Source organism: Hemitrygon akajei, chromosome 23 (assembly GCF_048418815.1).
Source record: "Hemitrygon akajei chromosome 23, sHemAka1.3, whole genome shotgun sequence".
Taxonomy (NCBI): domain Eukaryota; kingdom Metazoa; phylum Chordata; class Chondrichthyes; order Myliobatiformes; family Dasyatidae; genus Hemitrygon; species Hemitrygon akajei.
In genome coordinates, this window is record NC_133146.1 from 61,374,315 (window position 1) to 61,387,297 (window position 12,983).

The following is a 12,983-nucleotide window of genomic DNA, read 5'->3' on the forward strand; positions in this document are numbered from 1 at the left end:
ATATAGTGTAGTCAAGTATATGGTAATGGGCTTTGGTAGAAAGAATAAAGGCACAGACTATTTTCTAAACAAGGAGAAAATTTCTAAAATCAGAGGTGCAAAGGGATTTGGGAATTTTGTGAAAGATTCCTAAAAGTTAACTTGCAAGTTGAGTCAATGGTAAGAAAGGCAAATGCAATGTTAGCATTCATTTCGAGAGGACTAGAATATAAGAGCATTTCTACTCTTAGTAAATATTGGAAAGGTAGGTTAATTTCTGTCATGTAATTTAGTGTTGGCGCGTGGCCTAGTGGATAAGGCATCAGACTAGTAACCTGAAGGTCACTGGTTCGAGCCTCAGCTGAGGCAGCGTGTTTGTGTCCTTGAGCAAGGCACTTAACAACACATTGCTCTGTGACGACACCAGGGCCAAGCTGCATGGGTCCTAGTGCCCTTCCCTTGGACAACATCGGTGGCGTGGAGAGGGGAAGGCCTGCAGCTTGGGCAACTACCGGTCTCCCATACAAACCCTACCAAGGCCTGTGCCCTGGAAACTCCAGGCACAGATCCATGGTCTCTCGAGACCGACGGATGCCACCACCAATGATGCTGAAGAGCTAATTCACACCTTTACATTGAATAGACTAAATTACTGCAATGCACTTTTTACTTCAACTCATTCAGAATGCCACTACTAGACTTTTAGCCAAAAACAGGATGAGGGAACATATCACTCCCATACTAGTTACTCAGCATTGGCTTCCTATATCTTTCATAATTGATTTTGATGTTCTCTTACTTGTTTATAAAGCTCTTAATGGCCTGGGACTGGAGTACATCACAGGATCATTTTCATTTTATAATCCTGTTCAAGCTCTCAGGACTTCTTCCACTGGTCTCTTAAATTTAAACAACGTCCCTCAAAAAATAATTGTCAAGTCAGCTTTTTTCAACTACACTCCGAAACTGTGAAATTCATTACCTGAAACCATAAGAGATGCAGAATCCATTGACACTTTTAAACACCAGCTCAAAACCTATTTGTTTAACCTTACTTTTAACAAACAACACACACAAAATGCTGGTGGAACGCAGCAGGCCAGGCAGCATCTGTGGGAAGAAGTGCAGTGGACGTTTCAGGCCAAGACCCTTCGTCAGGACTAACTGAAAGAAGAGGTAGTAAGAGATTTGAAAGTGGGAGGGGGAGGGGGAGATCCAAAATGATAGGAGACTGGAGGGGTGGGATGAAGCTAAGAGCCGGAAAGGTGATTGGCGAAAGGAATACAGAGCTGGAGAAGGGAAAGGATCATGGGACGGGAGGCCTAGGGAGAAAGGGGGAGGGGAGCACCAGAGGGAAATGGAAAACAGGCAAAGAGTGATGGGCAAAAAGAGAGAAAAAAAGGAGGGGGGGGAAAACTAAATATATCAGGGATGGGGTAAGAAGGGGAGGAGGGGCATTAACGGAAGTTAGAGAAGTCAATGTTCATGCCATCAGGTTGGAGGCTACCTAGCCGGTAGCCTAGGTGTTGTTCCTCCAACCTGAGTGTGGCTTCATCTTGACAGTAGAGGAGGCCATGGATAGACATATCAGAATGGGAATGGGACGTGGAATTAAAATGTGTGGCCACTGGGAGATCCTGCTTTCTCTGGCAGACCGAGCGTAAGTGTTCAGCGAAACGGTCTCCCAGTCTGCGTCGGGTCTCACCAATATATAGAAGGTTGCACCGGGAGCACCGGACGCAGTATATCACACCAGCCGACTCACAGGTGAAGTGTTGCCTCACCTGGAAGAGGGGCTCTGAATGGTGGTGAGGGAGGAAGTGTAAGGGCAGGTGTAGCACTTGTTCCGCTTACAAGGATAAGTGCTGGGAGGAAGATCGGTGGGAAGGAATGGGGGGGGGGGGGGCAAATGGACAAGGAAGTCACATAGGGAGTGATCCTGTGGAAAGCAGAAAGGGGGGTAGGGAAAGATGTGCTTGGTGGTGGGATCCCATTGGAGGTGGCGGAAGTTGCGAAGAGTTATATGTTGGACCCGGAGGCTGGTGGGGTGGTAGGTGAGGACAAGGGGAACCCTATTCCTAGTGGGGTGACATCATTTTCTCTTTTATTTTCATATTTTTATTTTTTTTATTTTATTTTAATGTTTGTACTTTTATCCCATTGTAAAGTACTTTGAATTACTTCATCTGTATGAAAAGTGCACTATAATAATGTTATTAATTAATATATCAGCCATGATGGGTTGAATGGCCTAATTCTTCTCTTATGTCTTATGATTTTATACTCAGATGCATATTCCTATTATCAGTGATGCTAGTCCAATCCCGTCAGTGCTTTATGGTGCAAACTCCTCATTCCTCATATCAATCTAGTGGAAGTTTTATGCCACTGACTGCAAATCTGTATATCTTTCCTCAGGTGTGGACAGCAGAACTACAGCTTGTTGACCTTGAGTGTAGTTAACTGAAGTTCTGAAGAATTATAGTAAGACATCCTTAATGTTATACTTATATTTTCCTAAAAAAAGGCCAATGTACTCTTTACTTTCCCAATTGTTTGCTATTCCTGTATGTTTTTTACAGTTTATGAATCAGCACCAAATTTTCAGTTGAAGAAGTTCCAAGGAAAGTCAAAGTATTGATGCATAAAACAAGTTTGAAATTTACACAGGTTTTTAGTCAGGTAAGGGACTTCATTCAAATACCACAGTTTAGAAAAGAGAAGTGTCTTTTGAAAACTATAAGTAGAGTTCCACTACAGGATATTACAATATGCAATGTATCTACCAAGCTTTGTATCTCAGCATAATTTATTTAATTTTCTTGGAAGAGGCAAATAGAACTGCTATCAGCTTAGAACAGATGACTGGACCACAATTACAATGAACTAAATCAAATTTATCAAAAACCTTGTAGTGGTCTTCTATTTCCTTCACTCCTGCTGAGTTCTTCATGAAAAATGCCGTAAGTATTGTGGGTGCTTTGGAGCAGCAGTTCTCACTGTAATCCCTATGTTTTGTAAGCATGAATAGAAAGGTACCAGTAAGCCAATATATAATATTACAAGTAACTGGGATGTAGCTCAGAATTCTTTACATTAGCTATATCCCATTTTCATAGTATTTGTTGAGATTCTTTACTGAAGAACCTTACAAGTAATCTAGTCTGATGTAAGTGTATTATTGAAACGTGTAAGCTGCTTGGCACTTGAATAGAGAAACCTTGAAGAATCCATCTGTGTGAAAGTATGAGAATGCCCAAAACATTTTCAATTACATTCTATACACTTGTAAATCAGTCAAATGATAATTGAAACTAATTTGTACTTTCCACAGTTGTCATTCTACAATATTACCTCATCTTATTTTCTCTCATGTGTTAGGAACCCCATGCTATCCATGATAATTATTGTAATGGAAACTTTTACCATATGGGTGTTGCGCAAATTTACACATGCAATTAAGCTTTTGCATTCAACATATTACGGCACACTACAATGAAGCACCTGGTGATCACAAAAATATTAAAATGCTCTTTTGATACAAATAAGACATTGGCTTGAAAGATCACATAAAATCCGCCCATCTGTGATGTAATTTTCTGTGTTTCTCCTATATGAACAATACAAGTCTTCTGCTGCTGTTTAATATTAATGGTGAAAATACATGTGAGCAAATGTTTCCCTTTTCTTGTAATGCTGGTAATACAAGATCATTAAACTAACACACTTGTGTTTGTAGCAGAGGTCATACCTACTTTCTGTTTATTTACCATTCAAGATTGTTTAATGTCATTTCCTGTATATAAGTGTAAAGGAGAATGAAATAATTGCAGCACAAAAAACACAATAAGCTAAAGAACACAATAATAAGAAGAGAACAACAACTTACTTAAATAGATATCGCCATTCCAAACACAGATTAACATACAGAAATTAATAAGTGAAAAACACCGGAGATGTGTTGAATTAAAAGAGGGAATTGAAAGAATATGGAACATGAACGGGGTATACATTGTCCCAATAGTAATATCTACAATTGGTATCACCTCAATATCATTACATAATAGCATTAAGCAATTAGACCTTCACATAATATTTATGTAAATCTTTAGAAAGCCAACATTTCTAAACAACACTAGATATTGTCCAAAAGTTCCTAGCAACTGAGAAATGAGTGTGCCTGGTGATGCCTGTACCTCAGGTTTTACCAGCTTCAGCTGAGAAAAAAGATACTAATAAACACAATAAATATGTTGTGATAGCTTATATACATTGATTGTATGTTCATAAAGTGACACTAGACACAGGAGTGTCTGTACATAAGGATATGATAGGAACTGATTAAGTAGTGGTGGCGTGGGTTAGTGAGTGGAGGTGTTGATCAGCCTTACTGCTTGGGAAAAGTACAGCTTATCTGATGCCAATACAAATCTGTAAATTAGACTTCAGAACTGAATTGTTAGGTGGAGTAGTTAGAAACACTGCAGGTTCCACGTGAAAATTCCTGTGATTTACTTTGAAGTAAGGCAAGTTTCCAACGCCTGTGAAGTCGTTCACAGCTAAAAGGCAAAGTGCTGCAAATGCTCAGTGTCAGTGGAGAGAGAAGCTGAGTTATAGCCCACAAATTGTTACAAACATAGAGCTATCTTCTGAAAAAGAATTTGAGCTTGCCTTAAGCAATTTTCCAAGTGGAAAATTGGTGTTCAGTACTGTCTGCATCCTTGCCAATAGGTGTTTTGGCAGTTTAGTAGAATCTCAGTGATGGAATGGGGATAGATTGGGAGTGTGGTGTTGCGAGAAGCCGTATGCTATAAATAAAACTAGCTTTGAATTACTATCCCTTTCGCTGGCCAAGGTGTAAAAATAGTGAATATTTTTAATATTTGAAATATATCCAACTCCCTGTATACTGGGATTAGTCAGTTGTCCCTGTCCCACCGGCAACTGGTCCAGAATGCCGCAGCCAGGTGCCCGGAAGAGGGACCATATTACTTCTATCCTGGCCTCTCTCCACTGGCTAACAGTACAGTTTAGAATTGATTTTAAGGTTCTCCTGTTTGTTTATAAAGCCCTAAATGGGCTGCCCCCTCCTATATCACAGACCTTCTTACCCCTTATTCTACATCCAGGTCCCTCAGGTCAGCTGACTTGGGGCTCCTGGCTGTCCCGCGATCTAAACTTAAGCTCAGGGGTGACCGCACCTTTGCTGTTGCAGACCCTAGACTGTGGAACAGCATTCCCCTCCCTATCAGATCTACCCCCTCCATTGACTCTTTTAAGTCCAGGCTCAAAACTTACCTTTATTCACTGGCATTTGAATCTTCCTGATGTGGCGTGGCTTGTGCCTAGGCTCATGTGTTGTTTATTTTGTGCCTATAAGCTGAGTGCCTTGTTGTCTCTTTCTGTATTTCTTGTATTTGTGATTTTAGCTACCTGTTATGGTTTGTACAGCACTTTGGTCAACATGGGTTGTTTTTAAATGTGCTTTTTAAATAAATTTGACTTGACTTGACTTGAATCTTTTATTCTTAATATCTGTTTATTTTAAAATAAAATTTCTTTCAGTCCCTGAGTGTGTTGCTCCTGATTTCTGAATCACAGCAACTTGGTCAAAAGGTGGAATAGTTGGACCCTCAGTAAAAAAAAAAGTAGAAATCTGTCCAACAAACTGGGAACTGAGATTGTTATGTGTGGATTTTTGCTCGAATTTTAGGAAACCTTTCTCTAATGTAGAAGTGTAATGTTTGTAACTTATTATAGTAAGTCAAATAATTTAATATTGTAATTATAACAACAAAATTCAATTCTGCTCCTCGATATTTATTTAATTATTGAGATACGATACAGAATAAGCCTTTCGGCCCTTTGAGCTGCACTGCCTAGCAACCCCTGATTCAACACCAGCCTAATCACAGGACAATTTACAATGACCAATTAACTTACTAGTTGGTACGTCTTTGGACTGTGAGAGGAAACTGGAGCACCCAGAGGAAACCCACGTGGTCATGGGGAGAATGTACAAACGTCTTACAGGCAGAGGTGGGAATTAAACCGGGTCACTGGTAGTGTGAAGCGTTGTGCTAACCACTACAGTACTGTGCTCTGATGGGTGTAATAACAGCTAATATTATTTCTGTTCTTAAAGCTTTCTATTTCTGATCTGCTTGAACCTGATTTGTTTTCACAACACATCTGTGACAAACATCAGAAAAATCTGCAGATGCTGGAAATCCAAGGCAACTTGCACAAAATACTGGAGGAACTCAGCAGGCTAGGCAGCATTTGTGAACAGAAATAAACATTGATGTTTCTGTCCTGATGAAGGGTCTCACCCCGAAACATCGACTGCTTATTCCTATCCTTCGATGTTACCTGGTCCCTATTCATGTGTGTGTGTAAAACCACACATCAATACATTATCTATATGGTACTATTCAAAGGTCTTAGACACCTTAGATTTTCTCTCTAAATTTTGATTTAGATGTTTATGATTTATCTTCTGCATTAGTCTGTCAGTAGAAAAGAGGAATTTTTAGATTTCCAAGCGTTCAGTTTCCAAAACATTAAATGTTACAAAGAATGTTTTGTATTTCAATAAAGAAATAATGTTTACTTTGTAGGTATATAGTTCAGTGCATGACAAGATGCTAATGGTCAATGATATAATGAGTTGAATGAACTAAACTGAAACACAAGCAGAGATAGAAGGAATCAAACTGGGCAAAGGACAACCAGTCCTTTGAGGTGTGGCAGATGTGACAGTTTAACCTTCAAATTATCTTGCTCTTTTATTATGACAAATGTGAGCAGAGGAACGAGACATAAGGTGGTCATCCTGCATCATCAAGGTCTTTCTCAAGCAGAAATTTTGCAGCAGACATGAGTTTTAAGATGTGCTGTCCAAGCTCTTCTGAAGAAGCACAAATAAACAAGCAAGGTTAAAGACCGGAAACACAGCAGTCAGCCACGGAAATTAAGTGGAACAGATGAGAGATACATCAAACTGATATCTCTTCTAAGTCAGAAGAAGTCTGGAACTGCTATCAGCTCTGAACTCACAGAAATCACTGGAACCCAATAACACCCTCTACAGTCCTGACTAGTTTTGACAGAAGTAATTTCATGGAAGTGATGCTGTCAAAAAGCCATTCCTCTGAAGTGGAAACAAAGCCAAGACACTCACCTATGCACAAATACATAAGGACTGAGGTCCTGAACAAGGGCAGCAAGTGCTCTGGACTGACTAATGAAATTTTGGCTCAAACAAGAAGCAATTTGTCCTTAGAAGAGCTGGAGTGCACTGCATGGATGAGTGTCTGCAGCCAACAGTGATACATGCTGGAGGTTTGGGGCTGTATTTCTGCAAATGGAGCTGGTGATCTGGTCAGAATTAATGGAATCCTCAATGCTGAGAAGTAGAAGCAGATTCTCATCCATCATGCAAAACCGTCAGTGAGGCATCTGATCAATCCCAACATCATTCTGCAGCAGGACAATAACCCCAAACTGTAACAGATGGCATGGCCTCCACAGAGCTTTGATCTCAACATCATCAAGGCTGTCTGGGATTACCCGGAGAGACAGAAACAAGTGAGGCCCCTAAGGTCTGCAGAACTGTGGTAAGTTCTCCAAGATGCTTGGAACAACCTACCAGCCAATTTTCTTATAAAATAGTGTACCTTAGATAATTGAGTCAATTTTAAAGGCAAAGAGTGGTCACAGCAAATATTGATTTGATTTTTTAATAGCTTTTTTTTACTGTTTACTGCTTTTTATAGTAATTCTTTAGATATTTAGAAACTTCACTTCATTATTTTTGAAAACATCTTCATTTCACAGAGTTTTATTCATGTGCCTAAGATTTTTGTACAGTATAGTATATAAGTCATTGAGATCAAATATTAAGGCAGTGGAGTCTATTTGGCTTCATAAAAGTGAAATAGATGATCCTTGTGCATTTGCAACTTCCATGTCTTAAGGATGACCTATATTCATGTTATAGAAATTGAATTTGAAAACCTAAGAATTTGGAACCAATTCCTTAGTTTCAGCAATGCAACAACTAGAATTCTTACGCATATTTTTGGGTGCATATTCTTGGCCAAAATCTTTATGAGCTTTCTACCAAGAACATATTTCACAATTCTGAATCTTTCTTGACAACTATCAATTTTCTTCTATTTTCCCAAAACACTAGTTACTGATTTTGTTCACACTGAGTGTGTTGTGTAAGTGCTGTTGCAATGAAATTATGTTTTTGATGTTTCTTCTCTGCAGTGTTCAAGGCAACCTGAGCTAGAAGTTTGTTCAAACATCTCTGGTGGAGGGTGGGGATTGAAAAGTATCACAAAAACAAGTTAGCCAGCAGTCAATTGTGCTAAATGACTTGATCTTCCAAAAATTTAACTGTTTTTCAACAGGATTTTAATGTTTTCATCAACTTTTCTTCAAGCAAAACCCCCCAAAACAGCAGCGTGACCAGCAAAAATTACCTCTATTATGATTTTTTTCTAAACTTACTAATATTAAAAAAGTCACTTACTCACAGACCGTTGAATTTTCACAAACCCTATTGCCCCTTAAACTGTGCTGTTTAAAGAACCATGCATGTTGCATGATTTAGCTTTATTTATTAGCTTTTGCTTTATATGTCTTGCGTACATCAAAAATCTCAGGGACGTTTACTGCATGCATACTTTGATAATTAGTGTACTTTGAATTTGATTCTTTAAAATACAGTGAAATGTGTCATTTTGTGTCAATGACCAACAGTCAGTTATGTCAGTGATAGTAAACCTGATTCTGACCCTGACCACAAGGAAGTTCCAAAGAATGAATGGATTCTGGTGTTTATAATCCAAGGTTCTTTTAGAAGTCAGGAATGAGGCACAAAACCTGCTGCTTCGTGATCATTTATTAAGAGTTGATACAACAACAAGAAATTGATCCAAACAGTGATAAGGTGTCTACTAGTAGAAGAAGAGAGAAAGTAAAGATGGCACCTTGCATGAAACAGCTATTTTTATACTACTGAGATAAGGAAAATTCCATTCAAACTTGTAGATAAGGGGCAACCAATTAGTACTCATTTGAATACAGCAGTACCATTTTAACCAATGAGAAAATACTTATTAATTTAATGCTGAACAAGCAAGCTTCCAAAGCTTTCTGGAATTATAATTGTACAGCCTCAAGAGGCCTATTAAACTTGCATAAACTGGAAAGAAAATAGCAATTAAACAGTCTAATCTAAGAATTAAATAATTGGGTCCAACAGAATCTGCTGCCTGATGGAGTTGTTCAAATCCTCTGACCACATAGTCTCTCCCTCTATCTTTGTAGTCTCCATTTATTCATTAATGACACTTTGCCACAGTTGGAAGAATGTTGCTAGTATTGTAGTACATCACTTTTAGACTGTCTTCAGGGATCACCAGGCTACAACCTACAACACATCAGTAGGAAGCACTATACTGAAACTGATGATGTCAATTGCAGTGCAATGTTATACAAGGAACAACAACAATACCTTTCCACCAACCTTGCAATTGGCCTTCTTGTCCTTTATGGAACTAACAGCATTAGGGTGAACCATTCCTGTTATGGCACCTGCAGAATATTGTGGAACTATTTCTTTTTGTTGTTGATCTTTAAACCTTCTTTTCACACATAAGCTATAGGACATGGAGCTTTATAAGTTTAATCGGTTGAATTCCTTTCTGTAAAAGGGAAATAATTTTGTCAGAATAATTCTAAGTGTAGCCATTACCTGCACCCATCTTTCACTTTTCCCGTTATCTAAACACTCTGCTTTCAGAAGCCATGTGTAATCCCAGAATCACCAGCTGAGCAACAAGAACATGAGCAGTGATTGGAGATCCAACTGATTAATGACAAGATGTTATAGGGCCAGAACAAGCATCTCAAAGGCCAGAGACGCAGACGTAGTCAAATGTGCGCTGATGCCCGCCCCACCCTCCCCAGATCAGTGAGTTGTCAGCAATTTCCAGAGTCAGAGTTCCATGCGGATAAGAGGAATGAGGTGCAATGAACTCCTTGGGTACACTAATTGGTGAGATCAGAGTTCAAGGCCTAGTGTGTGTGGCCACATTATCATTGAATCCAGAGTCCAAGACCTAGTGTTCAGTGAATGGCAGATTCTGGAATTGATGGCAAGCATCGATAGGAATTCGAGGCTTCTTGGCTGAACCCTCAGGTCTGTGAGTTTCTGTGACTCAAAGGCCCAATGTATTCAAATCTAAGTCTGCTGGAAATGAAAGGCCGAAGACAGCCTCTCCTGGGGTTGCAGGACTGTGTATGCGCAGGGGGTAAGGAAGACGGAACAGGGCTTGTTTTGCTGTTATTGTTTTGTTGCTTGTTGTGTTCTGTATTGTCCTGCTAAGCACTGTGGGCATGAAATGTTGGTGCCAGAATGTGTGGCAACATTTGTGCCCTGCCCCCAGCACACCTTTGGGTCTGTTGGTTGTTAATGCAAAGAACGTATTTCTGTATATATTTGAACCCTTAATTAAATAAATCTGAATCTTGAGGTACTCTGTATTTATGTTTTATGTGCTGTAGTTGTAGGTGCTGGTGATTTATAAACAATGTATTAGAACATGCTGAAGGTCACTTGGAAGAAATGTTACATTGGTTTCTTCAAGAGCATGAATAGGGGAAGGTTAACTGTCAACCCTGTTCTGTTCTTGCACACTGTGTAATCTGTATTCTGAAGTAACTTGTATTCCAGCTTTCTGTTGCTGCAGACTGCAGCATCTGCAATCCCTTGTGTCTTAATTCCTACACACTGTGTCTGCATTATCTTCTTCAGAATTGGAATGCTTATTGTGGACATGTTGATAAAGTACTTATATTTTTTCAGCACAAATGCAGAGCCGCATATCTAAGCTTTGTCTAAGGAATAATAAGCACATGATTCTGCAGTTACTGGAATTCTTGAGCAACACACACAAAGTGCTGGAGGAACTGAGCAAGTCTGGATCAGAATCAGAATCAGGTTTAACATCACTGGCATATGCCGTGAAATTTGTTGCTTTGCAGGACAATACAACACATAATAAAAAATATAAATTACAATGAGGTATGTATATACAAAAATAATTAAGTTAATAAGTAGTGCAGAATAGTGCAAAAAGTAGTCAGGCAGCAGCTAAGAAGGGGAATATACAGTTGAATTTTTGGGTTGAAACCTTCATTGGGACTTGCTGAGTTCCTCCAGCATTTTGTGTATGTTGTTTGTCTAAGGAATGACCAACAATTCTCCTTGATAACATGTTATATATGCTTTACTTCTGCTTTCATTTCTGCAGCTTTTACTTTTAGTGTTTGAATACTTTTTTGCTTTTTAACATGTCAATCTGCCGTCTCATCCATCCACAATCTCTTTGACCCCTTACTATCAGGAAGGAGGTACCATAGTATTAGGACAAGAACTGTTAGAATGGGAACCATCTTCTTCCCCAGCCATAAGAATATGGAACTCTCTGTCACCACAAAGGTCTCATCACACATGAAGCACCAGTAGCATTATACTGTATTGTTTACTTCTTTTAACTTGTATCGTATATGCACCTTATTATTTGTTTATTTATTTGTGTTAATATTACTTTACGTCTTATGTGTGTGACTTATATGTGCTGTGTTGTACACCTTGGTCGGGAGGAACTTTCTTTGATTTGGCAGTATACATGTGTATGGTTCAATGAGAATAAACTTGAACTTGAATGTTGCAAAGATGAAAATGATGTTGCACTCTTCTCTATCGACAATGCCCGCACCTGAATTCTTTCATTAGCTTTACTTTATATCTATCAATACAAAGTCCATGACTGTGGGTGTTGATTTCATGACATCCACATGCACAATACAGAATAGGACTTATTGTTGTGATTCTCTGGAATGTACAATTCAGCTAACCACTCACTTAGCAAGATGGTTTTGCACTATTCTGTTGACAGGTAGATAACTTGTAAGGGCCATGTATCTATTTATTGTCTGTCTGTATTTGTGCTGTGCATCGTCGTTGTGGGTTAAGGTAATTTGCCACAAGGGTTTAGGCAGGGGTTAGTAAATGGTGTGTGGTGTAGGGTGACAGTTGAAGTAAACGCATATAGTCACCTGCTTGGTGGCGGGGCGGGGCGGGGGGGGGGGGGGGGGAGTAGGGAGCGCATATTTTTCTTTGAATGCTCGTCTTTGACCGCTCATCCTTGTTTGAATTTGATATCGTTCCACTCATTATGGAAGATTCAAATGATTTAATGTTGGTTTGTAATAAAGGATTACATATACTTTTTCAACTTGGAATTCAGTTAGTTGGAAGCTCGTCATACAGTGCGATACTCTCTCACTTTGCCTCTCAGTGACTTTTAGTTTGTTTTCAATACTCTGTACAACTTTGGTGCACTTTGCAAGATTGCTAATGCTTTTGAACTATTTCCTATTTAAGTTGTACCATTACTTTACATATTGTGCATAGGCAGGTTATCAATGTACTTGTTGAGAATTTGAAAATTTATTATTACGGTATCAGAAGTGTCAAATCTGTTAAAGTAGTTTTTGAAATTACTTGATAATGATCATATTTGGCTGATGATACTGGGTTTTCTATTGCTTAGCAACTTATCCCTCTTGAGGTAACGCGTTTAAAATTTTTTGGCATTTAGGTTCACTGTGAAATCTAGTATACCAGTTAGCTGAGGAAGGTGAAACATTAGCTGTTCTATTATCAGTTTTGAGCTGACTGTTCACATGTTTTGTGTAATTTACAATTAATTATTGTTTGGAGGAGGGGTTGTTTTGTGCATAAAGTACTGAGTGACTTGATTTGGAAGACCTCTGCAGGTATCTTCCACATTTTGTTTCTTCCTTATTGGCAGCTGAGCATGTTTTCCTTTATTGCATTGCGCAGTGTTCGCCTGCCTGAAACCAATCACCCGCACCACTTCCTCTGAAAGACAAGTGTTTGAGATGGTTCTGTAGAGTTT

At 39.0% G+C, this 12,983-nt stretch overlaps 1 protein-coding gene across 2 annotated transcripts in view; it reads left to right on the forward strand.

The window, feature by feature from the left end:
- Positions 1 to 12,983, forward strand: part of atrnl1b (attractin-like 1b) — a 984,325-nt gene that overhangs the window by 664,661 nt on the left and 306,681 nt on the right. The window lies entirely within an intron of this gene.